A 16,021-nucleotide genomic window follows, 5' to 3' on the forward strand; every position below is an offset into this window, starting at 1 on the left:
GGACTGAGATTTCTCCCTGCGCTCTTCAAAGCCACGTCCGCATGTCTATGCTAGCTGGCTGGACCTCAATGAGGTCGTCGCCCTGCACTTTGCCAACTAGACCAAGTGGTGCGCCCACCAGTAGTGGCCCAGCTCCCGAGGGTCGATGAACCTTAGCACTGCCTCCACCTGCGTGTCGTAGCGGAAGAAAATGGGGCACGCCAGCTCGCGGGCGCCCCCTCCCGTGATGCCGTTCCGCTAGGATCCGACGGATGGCGCGCGGGGCTCGGCTCGTTTCCTCACGCAGCGTGGCTCGGCTCAGCGGCAGCGCCCGGCTCTGTTTTCTTCGCTCTCTTTTTTTTTCGGAGCTCTGGAGATGCGCCGCAGATCCATTGCCGGAGCCGCCGCAGTTCCCATCACCAGAGCCGCCGCGTCCCCTGCTCCCGGCGGTGCCACCGCTCCCGCGCGCCCGAGCCGGCTCCTCCCCGTCGCCCGTCACATCTGCCTCCCCGCCGGGCCGGCCTCCCCGTCGACCACGCTGACTCCGCCCGGCGGCCCAGCGCCGCGTCGGCCGCGGCTGCTTCCCTCCGCCACTGCTGCCCCGCCCGCAGCCGGGCGTGGCCGCTGCTGCCTCCCCGTCCAGCTGCCATCCCTGTCCGCCATCTGTTTGCTGCCTTTGTTTGCCGAATTGGTGCCTTCCATTGATGTGGTTCCAAGTTCAGGTTACCAAGGTACAAATTTCGATTAAGGATTTACAGATATCTAGGTGTTAGGATTTCCACTATTTGAACTTAGTATTCGACAACAGCTATGAACTCTTGCTTATGTCTCATGTCATGGTTTTTACTAGATAACATAATATATGAGTAGTCTTTACTTTTGCAGCTAGATAGAGAATGTCAATGCTGGAATGTCCCATCTTATTGTGTATGCAGTAGTGGTTGTGTCTAAATCTTGTCAGAGCTAAGAAAGGTCCACATATTTTAACTTTTTGGTGATGCACTAATGCAGTAATGTTCCAAGGAATAAATATCAGCTATAATTAGTACTGTTTATAAAGAGTACCCGAAGTCCCAAACAAGATAATATTTGCAACATAAAGATTTATAATTGCAGGTTATAAATCCACAAGTTCAGTTATCAACTGAGTATAAAAAACTCAGTTGATAAGCTGAGGCATGTAGTTTGTGACTGAATGCTAAAATCGACAATAAAGATCTGACGTCTCTTGTGTCTATTTGGCAGCAGTTACCTCCAGCTGGGAAGCGGGAGGCATGAGGCACCCAACGCATTGGCCAAGATGGTGGTGACACCATGAAGTCTGTCCGTCGGCAAGGAAGAGAGAAGAATGTAACTGGCCCGACATGACATGAACTAGGGACGCGGCAGCGATGAAGCCTCTTGTGCCAGTCTATATGATATTGGTGAAGATTTATTTTTCTCGTGCCTCTGTTTGCTACCTCTGTTTGCTGAATTGGCCAGGTCCATTGATGTGGTTCCAAGTTTAGGTAACAATGGTACAAATTCCGATTAACAACTCAGTAGCCAGTAAATTCCGAAGTGGTTTCATACATACTGATACTCTTCTTTATGCAATTATTCAGGATCACAGATTTTTGGCATAGGCAGCATGTCCTTGTCGCCTGTGTCTTGGTTGCTGGTCACAATCAGATGTTCAATTGTTCAACTTATGACTGCAAATTGTGTCTTAGTTGTTAGTTAAATTTTACATGATTGATCACTTCAGACATGATGAGGCAGGCTAACAGTCTGATGTATATAGTGTAGGTTTCAAATTGTACAATGTATGGATGTACTACAAAAGAGAGATTATTCTGAAATAAATATGGTTGTTCTTGAACATGTGATTTTCTCTCATTTGCTGAAAAATAAATAACTATTGACTGGGATCCTTGTTTGCCCATATAATCGAGAACAAAAAAGAAATGTGAAGGAGCTTACACTGGCTGCTGAACTTGTGAGCAAGCTATGGAATGCTGAGATAAAGGCAAAGTTCACACAACATGGCTGTCGTTCAGTTTATATACAGTGACAGGTTTATGTTTTGGCTGATTCATTTTATGATAAAAGAACAGTGCGAGGGATATGAATAATATGGTTCACTCAAATGACAGGTTCCTTAACATTAGAAGAGCACAGTTATACTTCCAACAGATTCAAACTTTTTGGAACTGACACAATTCTATAATACCATTCATGGGGACAAAAGAACATGCTTATTTCCTAAGGTCCCTTAATAGCAAAAGAGCACAGTTACATAGATTCATCGCTTATTTGGACTAGCAAGATAATGGTTGTGCTCTAGTTCGACCTTTTGCACTGTCCAAATACCTTCTCTGCTGATACTAAACTGAACACGAGCATCACAACCCCTCCTTGTAATATCCTTTTTGTGATGACTCATTTTCTCGATGTCCTTGGCTACTGCATACTAGATGTTTCTGATATAAACTACCACATCTTGGCGGCGCTTTGTCTTGCTCTTTCTAATACTGAACCCAACCTGTCCGGCATAAGTATTGTACATCTCATAAGCCTTTTCCTCGGATTCAAAAGTCATTCCAACTATAGGTGTCATCAAATTTTATCCAGATTTATCAACCATTTCCTGTACATATCAATCGTAAATTAATGGTGTACTATATCAAAAACATTATATATATTTTGTCTAGTTTTTTTTTACCTCAATAGGACCTTCATTCTCCACTGATCTAGGAACCGACATGGTGTTCTGTGAATATCGAATCTATATGTTAGAAACCAAACTAGAAAGAAGAAAAAACTTGATCACCGCACCTTCATCGTGGTAGAAGACGACAAGGTACCAGGGGACGACGATGCGACGCCCGCGACGAGGAGGCGCAGCTCCGGGATGATGGCGGAGATGGTGACGCTGTCGGGGTCGCGCCGGGAGGCCTTGCGGCGGGAGCCCTCGTGCTTGACCGGCGATGGTGACGGCACCCAACGCGTTCGCTCGTTATCAGCGCGCTAGGGTTTCCTCCTTGCGATTGGAGACTTTTATCGAAGGAGACGAGCGAGCGAGCGGGGGCCTCCTGGCGGGATAGACTGGAGCGGAGCCGAGCGTGATTGGAGCTGGCGCTTGAGCAGCAAAGGAGCCGAGCGGGCGGCCTGCACGGGTGGCGAGCTGGAGCAGGCGCAGTGCGGCCTTCCGATACTGAGCGGGGACAGGTGGCGACGATCTGGCGTAGGGGCGCAGGGGCGCCTCCGTGAGCCCGGGGCGCACCCCAGTTTTTCCCGTCGTAGCTGCCACTACCATCCCGCTGACACGCCTACATCAAGGGATGAGGCTGGATCTGGTGCCACCTCCCCCACCTCACTGCAGGCCTGCCGCCTAGCGGCGCTCAGGTCGTGTGGGAAGGGAGCAGAGGAGTTGAGGAGAGGGGCCTTCGCTATAGGCCTGCCGACGAGCGGACGCAACGAGGTCAGGAGGGGCGACGCTGGTCAGCGCACCGAATCATGCATGCCGAGCCCGAATGCAGCTGACGCCGTGCGACCACCGCGCCGCCTCCTTGCTGCCATGAGCCACCACGTTCACCATCTCAGCCACGCCGATGCCGTTGGCACCTCCTCTCCACATAGGCCGTGTGCGGTAGCGGGGGAATCGGGCAAAATCGCCTCGGCACTGGCCTTCCAGCTACCATACGGGCCTCCGGCAGCCACCTCCGCCAACGGCATAGGTGGCAGCGCTTTGGTTTCACCCCGAGATGACCGGGGATAGGGAGGAGGGGGTTGGGAAAAAAATCGCCCGGCCGCTGCCTTCCTCGAGCCTGCGCCAGCTCCTGGCTAAGCTCCTCAGCGGTGGCGCGGGGCTGGGAGTGGAGGGGGCGAGCTGTGGGGTGGCGGCGGTGGCGGTTCCGTCCATGTCGGTGTCGCCCTTATTTCCTTGAAGAGATACCTCTATTGAATGGACATCCAATTGGAACTGTCCCGCTAAAATCATTCAAAGACAGGTTCAAGTATTGCAATGAAGTATACGATCCGAAGAAACTTGGAATGGCTCCTGATACCTGGATCCGTAGAAACAAGCTCTGTTTTGAAGAGACAATGCAGCTTTTGATGGAAGGATGACTCTAATATGAAGTCGTTCCAGCTTTTAAATGGATCCAAATGCAACAATGCATTGCAACAAAAAACTTCCATGAAGAAGGAAACTTTCAGCTGGCCATTGAAAATTGAGAGAATTCCCTATTTAACACTACTAAAGTTCCTAATTCTCTCTATGACCCTCTAAAGTTGAAAATTCCCCATACAACACTAGTTCAAACTTTCGTTCCTAAATTGACACTACCGTCCATTGGGGCTGTAACGGTGTTAAGTGGGCCTATGAAAAGACCATTTTGCCCCTGCATCCATGATGGCTTGAGGCCTGTCCTAGCTCGAGTGTATGGTTGGAGCAGCGTTGTCTGCCGTGAGGGAGCGAGAGACGCTGGCGCTCCGGCGCACGTCGTAGCGCGTGGCACGGACCGCGTGGTCGCGCCCTCGCGCGTGGCTCCCCGGCAGCCTGCATGGCTGCGCCTGTGGCCGCACGCCCGCGCCCCCTGCGTGCTCACGTCACCACATGTGCCTCCCTGGCAGCCCGCGTTGCCGCTCGCGTGGTCGCGCCCCCGCGCGCTCCCGTCGTCGGTGGCCCGGGTGCCCGCGCCGCTTGGAGCCCCACGGCGATGAGGCCATCACAGAAGCATTGCACACAGACGCCGCTGCACCCGAAGGCTGGCAGCCATGCACCTCAGGCCGCCGCACAGGTTGGCCCACTCGTAGTGCTCCGGATGACTTGGCATCGGCCGCAGCTGGCACCCTCCATGGCCTAGCGGCTACAAGGCCGCCATCGCATGCCATGCATAAAGGATATGGCCATATGGGGGAGTGAGAACGAAGAGGGAGAGACCAAGAGTTTGACGATCTCATTGATAGGGGAAAGCTAAATCTCACTTAAGTGATTTGGAGGCTTTCCTCACTCGAATTTTTTTCTTCCTCATCTACACCTTCTTTTCCAACTCCGGCGAGCAACTCTAGCGAGCACTAGTAGAAAACAAGCCAAAGGTCCACCCTAAAAGTACCGGTATGAAGCATAGGTACCAGTTCATCTTCGTACCGGTACTTTTAGAGTTGATGGAACCTATAGATGAGCCTTAGGTACCGGTTGGAGGCTCATCCAAGGGTTACTTCGAAAGGAAAATATCTCTCTTCTCATCACAAGTGATGTGTAGGTGAGATGGTAAAGAAGGTACACGTGATGAAAGAGGTCAAAGTTCGAATCCCAGCCACCACCCGCATGCATATTTTTGACAAAAATGAGTGCCTTAGGTACCGGTTGTTTTACCCGGTGTTAAAGGCACGAGCCTTTAGTCTTGGATTCGGGGTACCGGTTGGAAAAACCGGTACCTAAGCCCCTTTACAACCGGTGCCTGAGGGCCTTTTTCTAGTAGTGGAGGTCAGGGTTCGAGTTAGGGTTCCGAGTTGCTGGGGGGCCGCTGCTCACCACCGGCCTTAGAAGGAGGGCCGGCGGCGGCAGGCCGGCCCGGCGGCAGTGGTGGTGGTCACGGGGGCGGCGAGGCCGGCGGTTGGGCGGGGTCAGGGCAGGGGCGACGGCTGCGGGAGGCGGCGGCGGGAGGGGCCGGTGTAGCCCTAGCACGCCCGCGTCGGGGGTGGCGGCAGGGCTGGGCCGCGTGGAAGGGGAGAAGATGGAGGTAGAAGATGAAGGGAGGTAGAAGATGAAGAAGAGCCCTTGAATTTTAATCCAGTGGTCCAAAAAATTAAGTGAGAAGAGCCTCCAAATCACTCAAGTGAGGGATAGACACTCCACATTGATAAGGTTGGCCTGCTATGACAAGGGTATTTTGGTCCAGTTATTAATTATCTTTCTCACCTGGACGGAAATAGCTAACAGATTAGACGGAAGTGTCAAATTGGAAACCAAACTTAGATCTAGTGTCAAATAGGTAATTTTGAACTTTCGAGGGTCAAGGAATTATGAACTTTAGTAGTGTTAAATAGGGAAATTTCTCTTGAAAGTTCCAACATAAAGGTATTCTACAGTGCACCAGTACTACCACTTTATTGATTTATGATGTAGAGAAGATGTAGGTAATCAAGTAAGGATAAAGTCCATTTTTTACCATCCAACTGTTTGAGTTTGATTTTGGCTACGCAACTCCAAAAACGGGTATTCTTGACCATCGAACTATCAAAATTGTTCATATTTGACCATCCGGTGGTTTTGCTGGGTGTTTTGATGACAATGTCAGGTATTTTTTCCCTTTTTCTCTCTTTCTTCCCTTCCGCTTCATCTTGACCGGCCTCGCTGAAAACCTCATTCTCGTGGGGAACACGGCGCCGGACCGCCTGCAGCTCCGGCTGCGCTCGCCTCTCCAGCATGGCCACGAGCGCTGCCTCCTTTTCCCCGCTGCGCTGCTCCTGGTAACCGCAGCCAGCCACCCCTCCATCTGCAGCCGCAAGAGGAAGGGCAGGGACATCGGCCGGTGACGGCTGCGAGATGAGCGGCCCCGGAGCTGCAGGCAACAATGACGACAAGGAGGGCCGGGGCGTGGCGCGGCGATGAATGGAGCCAGAGCGGCCGACGACGATGACGAGGGGGGCTGAGATGCGGCGGCACACACGGCTGACTAGAGCAGACCGAGGCGGCGCGTGGACGCCGCACGGAGAGGCGGCCAGAGTGCAGACCATCCAGACATGCCGTCTTCCAGCACCGATGCCATGGACCACAGGCCCCTCAGATCCCTCTCCAGGCCTTGGTCGATGGCGACGGCACGCTCGTGAGGACGGGGACCGCAAACGCCCCTCGCTCCGCCACTGCCGCAATTGCTGCCTCGCCAGTGACGCAGGCCAGCCAGCGGCGGTGAGAAGGTCGGGGCCAAGTTAGGCAGCGTGCAGGTGTGGTCGCGGGGAAGAGAAAGAGGAGTGAGAGAAGAAACGGAGAGAAAAGAGAGAAAATGGGTTGACATATGGGTCTCATTGTCACGTGTCATCCACGTCAGCGAAACTACATTTGAAAATAGTTGAATGGTCAAATATGAATGGCTTTGATAGTTCGATGGTCAAAGATACCCGGTTTTAAAGTTACATGGTCAAAATTAAACTTGGGCAATAGTTGGATGGTCAAAATGGACTTTTTCCATCTAGTAATTATTGCCTAACTATTAAATCAATCTGGTATAGAGAACTGGATTGGATATCTGATACTATGACTCTAGTTGGACTTCAATTAGATTACCACGATTTAATTTGGGATGTCAATCCAATTTATCCCAGATTTACTTGGACTTCAATTGGATACCATCTATGAACTATGATATTTTATGCAACTCGTGTATACCACCTATACTATGGATAAAGTTTTCAGTAGTATACAATCAATCTTAAGAGTTTGATATTTTTGTGAAGTCTGTTACCTCTTAAAAAAGTTGGTGATTACTTCTATATCCTAAAAAGTTCAGTTGCACCAGTATGCCCTCGAGCGAATCTTTTTATCTTTATACCTTTTTGGGTGGAGTAAGCACTAATGGTGGCTAAAGGAAATGTAAAAAGACATTCCTACACTTCGGATCTTAGATCTCTTTTCTCTATCTGCGTGGCTGATCTAATTAAAAAAAAAGACTCTGCTGTGCCTCTTCAGTTACTGCCCCGGGCGGGGGGGGGGGACGACCGACCCGGGCCGTTGAAATCTTGGGGCCCCCAAATCAAAGTACTAGAGCGCTAGACAGGATTAATAATTTAGATAGCTGCAAACTATTTGTTACCATATCATCTTAAACCAATTTAATAGACATCATATATAATAGTTGACCATATAGATGGACTGTGCCATTAATAATTGATTCATCCTTCTTCTCTTATTCTCTCACCGAATTTACTGTAGTCTGGATTATAGCCGGCTGAGAATAAGCTGTAAACTTGGAGCCCACTTCTATCCCTATAACTCAATATAAATATGATGTAACATTTATTTAGCCCACCTAAATCACCTTATAATACTTGCTCTAAATGAAATGATCCATCGCGCAAAATTCCTCGGGACTATTGACTCCTCACGACTCCGGGTGCGCCATGCTATGCCATCTCCTCGTTTCTTATGATGCAAGTACCTAACATTGATTAACAGTTGTATTGGACGAGATTACACAATCCACATCCACAGGGCCACACTAGAGGCCCTGCTCAAAAATGATGTCACCGCTGCTGCTGCGACTTCATGACTGTGTTATGCTTGGCCTCTGCGTGACTCTTAGCGTTTGTGTGCTGACGTCTCGCGAGTCATGCTTTGCTTGGCCACATCGGGAGACTCTCGAGCACTCTCGCATGCACTAGATTTTAAATTTCGATTGCTATTTATTTTTAAATTTTCATGCTTCAAGAAATATATAGGTATTATTGATTTACATCTTAGTTGATGACTTTCCCTCTAGAGTTGCCAGAATATATTTTTACGATAATATCATATAATACTAATATGTATAATTTTTTTATATAAATCTATTTTCGATGCATCTAATCTATTTGCAAAATATATATATATTATCATTATTATTTTTATCACTATTATTTAGAGGGCTCCAACTATAATCCCTCGCCCCGGGCTCCCAAATCCTCAGGACCGGCCACCTCCATGCATGGAGTACTCGCCGGCGAGGCTCCCTGCCTGGGCGGATCGTACCGCCGCCGGGCCAACCATGGACGCGCGTAGAACGCGCCGCCGCCACCCACGGGGTCCTCGCGCACCCGGGCTCTGGAGCGCCGGCATGGCCCCGCTGCGGTCCTCCCGCTCCTATCGCGTGTGCCTGCTCCCAGACCGGCGTGGCTGGCCGGTCCGCCGCCGCTCCCGCTGGTCCGTGCGGGCCAGCTCCCTGGTGCTGCAGGCCTGCAGCACGCCACAGGGGCCTCTTTTGCCCACCTACATGCTCCTCGCCCCCATGCGCCCAATAGCTGCCCCTCGCTGTCCTGCCCGCCGCCTCACCTCGCTCCCTGCCAGTTTAGTGCCAGTTTTATCCCTTACTCTTCCTTTGTGAGCCCACCAGTTTCATCCTGATAAAGAGTTTAAACTGACCTGGTAAGTCATACGTCTTTTTTACATAGCTCTAACATTAACAATAACTACTTAATACATACCTCATCAGTACTCCCCATCAAAGGGTAACGCCTCTCACTGCAAAACATTGCCTTGCCGACAGTGATTCAAAAATGGTCAAACAGAAGTATGCAGATCCTGCTTCATGGTGAAGAAAAATACTATGTAAGTACCAAACTCAATAAAATCCAAGAGGTGCAAGTTAGTCACCCGAGTGGTTCCATATGAACACCACTTTGATGGATCAGACCCTTCACGCGGGAAGATAATTGCTAAAACTGGAATTGTCAGCGTGTACTTAGAAACTAACCTGCACAACGATAAGCATGAAATAATTCAATTACTTCATATGATGTGAACATGTCTAGAGAGTCGCTGATCTCAGAGTAAATACAGGGCACCTAACAGCTCTCCCTGAGAATGCGAACACAACAATTGCAGCAACTTTTACTTTAATCGCAGAACCAACCTAAGAAAAGCAAACAATGGTTCATCAGTAATATTCTAGATTAGAAAACCTCTATTTGTACCCAATGAAAGATAATATTTGCCGCTGCTAATGCCACAGATTCCTCATGGGACATCGGGTGACCAACATGCCACATTACTTTCTTGAATTTAAGTGGCTGGTTATACAGTCTAGCCTAGAAGATTTAGAACTGATTAGACAAATATTTTGGATGGTTCTACTAAAGTTTATTCTTATAAATAGGTAGAGACATACTTTCTGCACATATTCTGCCCACGGTACTCACTCATCAACAGGATAGAGCCCTCGATGTGTTTCCACGCCCAGCAAAATACCATCAGTTCCTGGAATTTGAACAGTGCAAAAAATAAGCAAGGCCTTAAATGGCCAAAATGTAGTAAATATTAACTGACCATCTAGCACAACTGCCGTGGTGCTGCAAACCACAGCCGGGTGGCGGAAGGCACCCGCCCTAGCCCAGAGGGTGTGTACTCGGGGGTTAGCTAGTCCTAGTTCGATCTCGCTCAAGAACACGATGAACACAGCGGGATTAGAGTGGTTCGGACCGCCGGAGCGTAATACCCTACGTCCACTGTGTGTTGTATTGCCTTCTCTCTCGAGAGAGAGAGTTCGCGTGAGCTTGTGTGTCTGGAGAGCCTCCCTGTGTTCTAGCGGGCGTGCTCTCCCTTTTATATGTCCAAAGGGAGCACGTACACTGAGCGGGGCCCCGACATGTGGACCCGGCGATGTATTATAAACTACACTTTGGCCTTCAATGCCTCAGATCCGGAGATCTTGTCGTCGGCTTTCGTGCGTCGCTTCTGACCAGGGATGGTCTTGAGCTGTCCTGTCGGAGTAGAGTCTAGCCTCTGCAGCTGCGCGTCGAGGTCATGATGAAGCGCCGAACTACTGACTCAGTCCACTGTAGCAACGTGCACTGTTGCTCCAGTCAGTAGCTGGTCATCATGACTCGTCGCCCATGCGCGCGGCGCTGAGTCTTTAATGCTTGCCTTGGTAACTGTCGAGCCGCCTCGGCAACTGGCGATCCACAGTGTGGACTGACAAAAGCTGCCCCGTGCCCAGCGGCAGCAGAGCACGCCTCAACCACTCGCACTTAATGCGGGTGGGTGAGGGAGCTTCCAGCGGAAGGCTTGTGTCCGCGCCCGCGTCTGCGTGACACGTGGCGGCTCCGGACCCCTCCCGAGCAGCTAGCTGAGCCGAGAGCTCACGGGGGTCCGGATAGACACGTGGAGGTCCCGGACCCATCTGCGGGAGTCCGGATGGCACGTGGAGGTCCCGGACCCACGTGCGGGGGTCCGGGTCCGCGGCCATAGGTACTGAGCATTTCCACCTCTAGGGACACGTGGTGACACCAGACCCGTCCCCGAGCGGGAAGCGGGTCCGGGACCGTTGGTCCGGTGAGATGGAGTCGGACCCCAGGGGTCCGGCTGCTCAGCAACTTAGGGCGTAGTTACGGATAACTACGCGAGTCTTGGCACAATAGGAGTGGGTACCCCAGTTGCAGGGTACCGACAGAGGCCCCCGGACCCGCCTCGGGAGAGGCAACGAACCCGCAGGGGGGGGCCACTACTGTGAGCAACTTGGCTGCTTCTGGCGCCCAGCGGTGCGCGCCGCAAGGGTCTTGTCCTGCGTCGTCCATCCTTTAGGTCACCTGCTGCATCATCACGTTTGGACCTGCACATGACTCAAGGTAGATGCTTAGTAGCGTGCCCACGGGTCCCAAATCCTGTTGGCTGTAATCCTTTGAGATAGACAGCTAGGTTCAGTGAACGGAGCTCAAGGGGCCGGCCTTTAGGTTAAGAGAAAGTCCGGACCTCCAGGTTCACAGTCCTAGGTACTACGGCACTCATTCACAGGAGGTGGTGCGTGCAGGCTTAGGGTACGGAACCAGGCTAAGCGGCTACACGGCTCCGGACCTCCCCGGAGAATGAGTGCGCTTCCCTGAACCTGCCGGTTCCCAGGGGTTCGAACCCCTCTCTTCCATGAGGGGTCTCGAGCTAAGTCACTAACTAGCCAACTCAATTCGGACCACAATCACCGCACAAGAGTAAGAAGCCACGTGGGGGTTAGCGCAAACAGAATGCGTAGATTGAAATTAGAATATAATATACTTAGAGGCAAACTGAGAATAAACTTTTCCTTTATAACTAGATGTACATGAGATGTGCAATATAAGCCAGAACACGGGTTTATGAGGCCGGAGCTGTCCGGACCTCCGGGCCCCCAGTCTTAGGTACTACGGTACTCGCCCTAGGGAGGTAGAGCATGTAGGTTTAGGGTACGGAACCAGGCTAAGCGGCTACACGGCTCCGGACCTCCCCGGAGGGTGAGTACGCTTCCCTGAACCTGGTTTGCAGAGGTCCGGACCCCTCCACGGGGGAGGCTCACCGGACTGGACCACACGGAAGTACTACCTAGTTACAAAGGAAAATGTTTTATTCCCTGCTGGGCCTCTAAGGGTAGGACTTACAGAGATGTAGAGTCGGGGGTGCGACCGGAGTCGGCTTAACGTCAGGAGAGAGCCACCAGAGTCGGCTTAGTGCGACCGGAGTGGGCTTTCCGCCGGAGCGGGCATGGTGTGACCAGAGTCGGCTTTCCGCCGGAGCGGGCTTGGTGCGACCGGAGTCGGCTTTCCGCTGGAGCGGCTTTCTCACATGAGTGAGGTATGCTGCGAGCTGGGATTTGTCGCTCCGCCGCTCGCAGCTTGTGAGGGGGCCCTTGATGGGCGCCCTGACTCTTGCCGGTGAGCAGCGCGCGCCGTCGCCGACGGTGGTTGCTCCATAGGCACGGTTGCCCTTGGAGCAGGAAGGTGAGAGGCGTGTGGCGCGGATGATGCCACACCCTCTGTCATCTCCACGTCGTCCACACGAACCATGGAGACGAGAAAGAGATGAATAGTGACCAGCTAAATACCCCTACCTGGCGCGCCAAATGTCGTGGTGCTGCAAACCACAGCCGGGTGGCGGAAGGCACCCGCCCTAGCCCAGAGGGTGTGTACTCGGGGGTTAGCTAGTCCTACTTTGATCTCGCTCAAGAACACAATGAACACAGCGGGATTAGAGTGGTTCGGGCCGCCGGAGCGTAATTCCCTACGTCCACTGTGTGTTATATTGCCTTCTCTCTCTCGAGAGAGAGTTCGCGTGAGCTTGTGTGTTTGGAGAGCCTCCCTGTGTTCTAGCGGGCGTGCTCTCCCTTTTATATGTCCAAGGGGAGCACGTACACTGAGCGGGGCCCCGACATATGGACCCGGCGATGTATTATAAACTACACTTTGGCCTTCAATGCCTCAAATCCGGAGATCTTGTCGTCGGCTTTCGTGCGTAGCTTCTGACCAGGGATGGTCTTGAGCTGTCCTGTCGGAGTAGAGTCTAGCCTCTGCAGCTGCGCGTCGAGGTCATGATGAAGCACCGAACTACTGACTCAGTCCACTGTAGCAACGTGCACTGTTGCTCCAGTCAGTAGCTGGTCATCATGACTCGTCGCACATGCGCGCGGCGCTGAGTCTTTAATGCTTACCTTGGTAACTGTCGAGCCGCCTCGGCAACTGGCGATCCACAGTGTGGACTGACAAAAGATGCCCCGTGCCCAGCGGCAGCAGAGCACGCCTCAACCACTCGCACTTAATGCTGGTGGGTGAGGGAGCTTCCAGCTGAAGGCTTGTGTCCGCGCCCGCGTCTGCGTGACACGTGGCGGCTCCGGACCCCTCCCGAGCAGCTAGCTGAGCCGAGAGGTCACGGGGGTCCGGATAGACACGTGGAGGTCCCGGACCCATCTGCGGGAGTCCGAATGACACGTGGAGGTCCCGGACCGACGTGCGGGGGTCCGTGTCCGCGGCCATAGGTACTAAGCATTTCCACCTCTGGGACACGTGGTGACACCAGACCCGTCCCCGAGCGGGAAGCGGGTCCGGGACCGTTGGTCCGGTGAGATGGAGGCGGACCCAGGGGTCCGGCTGCTCAGCTCCTTAGGGCATAGTTACGGATAACTACGCGAGTCTTGGCACAGTAGGAGTGGAGGGTACCGACAACAACATTTCAACATCAGTGGCCGCTGCACGTGTAGGGCGTAGGTTGCCAATCATGCTGTCCACAACTCTAGTGTTTATCTTTGTAACATGTTTAAGGCACGTTGATATATCACAAGCATCAGCAAAATAGAATATCTAAAACGCTAGGATTATAACAAAATATATCATGTTCTAATATATTGAAAAGCTAGGATTAAGACGTGATTGTATATCAAATTAAAGGATTTGAAGGAGATGATAGAAGCTCAAGATGTTCTGAATACACTATCACAAACAATGGAACTTGTCAGGGAAGGGAACTCTAATGATACCTCTAGTAATGATGGCCGCAGCTAAAATCTTAAAGACACATACTAGGAATTCATAATTTTTTGCTATCCTCGGCGTCTTCATGACCATGTTGTTTTATGCACTGATAAATTGGTTTCCTACCAGATTGTCAAAACAATGTCAGGTTCTTAGTGCCCTAATAAATAAAACTAAATTACACATAAATAAGTTGCATGACGATATAGGTCATTGAAGTAGGGCATTTGACCTCGAATTCATTGGCAAATAATCTGCACATGTAATCTATTTTTATCAGTCCTTTATTTGAGTTCGTTTAGTTCTGTGAATTAAAATTCACATGACACGCAGAGCTTTTGAGAAACCATTGCAAGGTCTCTCGTCAGGATAAAAACAGAAGACATCTTGATCATGTGTTAACACTGAAAAAAATACTGTGCACAGTTGAATTAGGTTGTAGAGAAATTATGAGATAGTGTAATAAATCAAATATTAAAATCCATTACCATCTCCGAATCCAAAGCATGGGATCAAATTGTCTTAATCAAATTTTAACAGTGTCTGCCCTATGATCGAGATGGCTGTTCATAAGGATTTGGTGTGCTGCTAATGTGATGTAAACTACATCCATGAAAGAAGAATTTTCCTGATAATGGAAAATAAATCATTAGCATCGCTAGGCAAGGCATTGCACTGAACTATTGCATTAAGCAATAAAACAAACAAATAGTTCACAAGAGCTAACCTGTCCACTCATTGCTCTTTGTGAAATCAATGCCGACAATAAGATTCAACGATTCAAGCCCAGCTTGAGCTAGGGCATCAGTCTGAATTTGACTTGTGTGCATGACCCATTTAACCCGCCATCACAATCTGAATTTGCGCTGCATCAATTTGACTGACCCGCGACAGAGCATTTTAATCTCATTTGATATTTCAATTCATTGTAGATTGAGGAACTGCAGAGGAGGAGAAATCAATCATGGTCTCCAAATTTGGGTGCAAGATGGTAAAATACTGAGACTTCCGAGATCTAGACAAGGCCTCAGCGAGCCAGCAGTGAGTTCAAATCGATCAGATTCACCGTGCTGCCACTAACTAAGATCCAACCAACTTCCAAACGGAAGGCATAGAGATGTAGCTGCTGCTAAGATTCATCAAGGACAAATAGTCACAGGCGTACCTGATCCACCAAGTGGTAATCATCGGCAATCTGCGAGTACCGGGGCGCCGGGCAGCGGTACGGGCCTGGTACGCCGGGGCCGGGCTGCGGCACGGCATAGTAGCCCACCCTCGGGTCCTGACCGTAGTATCCTCCATACTGTGCGGATCGGGCGACGCAGGCAACGGCCGGGGGTGGAGCGGGAGCACCGTTGTGACGCCGGCGACGGCCAAAGGGCAGAGCAGCGGCGGGGAGGGAGCGGCGACGTGGATGTTGCGGATCGGCGGCGCTGGGGGCGGTGCGGACTGCGCGGATCGGCGATGCTGGGGTGGCGCAGCGGCGGCGCGGACGGCAGCGGCCCCTGCGGCTGCCGTTAAGGGGAAGCGGGAGGTGTGTCGCGAGGGCGGCTGACGTGGGCATAGGAAGGTGGATCTGCGGCGTCGGGGTCGGGCGGTGAGGTCGTGAGGGGCAGCCGCGTCGGGGGCGCTGACCGCCTATAAGCCGAGCGGCCGGGACGCCACGCCGTGCGCCGCCGGCCTGGAGCACTGCGTCGTGAGGGCGAGCGAGAGGTATGTCGCGAGGGCGGCTGACGCGGGCACAAGGAGGTGGATCTACGGCGTTGGGGTGCGGCGGCGTCCGGGAGAGGTGCGGCGGCGGGGTCGTGAGGGGCAGGCGGCATCGGGGCCGCTGGCCGCATGGAAGCCGAACGGCGGGGAGACCGAGCCATGTGCCGCCGGCCTGGACGCCGCGTCGCGAGGGGAAGGCGGCGTCGAGGGCAGGCGGCGGGGTCGCTAGGGGAAGGGCGATGGGGAGGCGAGCGGGCGACGTGCAGGCGGCGTGATTTCCGGGCGGGCGGGTGGGCGCTGAACGAACGTAGATCTCACGTCGAGATTCAAACAGACAAATCACGACCGCTTAACCAAAGGGAGGGGGTGACCATATTGACGAAAA

The 16,021-nt window shown here is 52.0% G+C and overlaps 3 long non-coding RNA genes across 9 annotated transcripts; 1 reads left to right on the forward strand and 2 right to left on the reverse strand.

The window, feature by feature from the left end:
• Nucleotides 1-246: 246 nt before the first annotated feature.
• On the forward strand, nt 247-1,842 carry LOC120655739. Of its 2 annotated transcripts, none has more exons than XR_005667707.1 (3): nt 247-710; nt 1,225-1,496; nt 1,584-1,842. It is a non-coding gene; the product is annotated as an uncharacterized LOC120655739 (long non-coding RNA). The 2 variants fall into 2 exon arrangements; XR_005667706.1 differs by having other exon boundaries at nt 280-710; nt 1,225-1,487.
• A 253-nt stretch (nt 1,843-2,095) lies between these two features.
• LOC120655740 lies at nt 2,096-3,224 on the reverse strand. The gene is made up of 3 exons (XR_005667708.1): nt 2,797-3,224; nt 2,684-2,731; nt 2,096-2,608 (listed from the first exon to the last, which is right to left on the reverse strand). It is a non-coding gene; the product is annotated as an uncharacterized LOC120655740 (long non-coding RNA).
• A 5,308-nt stretch (nt 3,225-8,532) lies between these two features.
• On the reverse strand, nt 8,533-15,467 carry LOC120655742. Of its 6 annotated transcripts, none has more exons than XR_005667713.1 (7): nt 15,092-15,467; nt 14,654-14,867; nt 13,932-14,048; nt 9,828-9,916; nt 9,414-9,572; nt 9,145-9,241; nt 8,533-9,060 (listed from the first exon to the last, which is right to left on the reverse strand). It is a non-coding gene; the product is annotated as an uncharacterized LOC120655742 (long non-coding RNA). The 6 variants fall into 6 exon arrangements; XR_005667711.1 differs by lacking the exon at nt 13,932-14,048 and adding an exon at nt 14,415-14,554; XR_005667709.1 differs by having other exon boundaries at nt 13,932-14,554.
• Between the last annotated feature and the right edge of the window lie 554 nt (nt 15,468-16,021).

Source organism: Panicum virgatum, chromosome 1N (genome assembly GCF_016808335.1).
Source record: "Panicum virgatum strain AP13 chromosome 1N, P.virgatum_v5, whole genome shotgun sequence".
Taxonomy (NCBI): Eukaryota; Viridiplantae; Streptophyta; class Magnoliopsida; order Poales; family Poaceae; genus Panicum; species Panicum virgatum.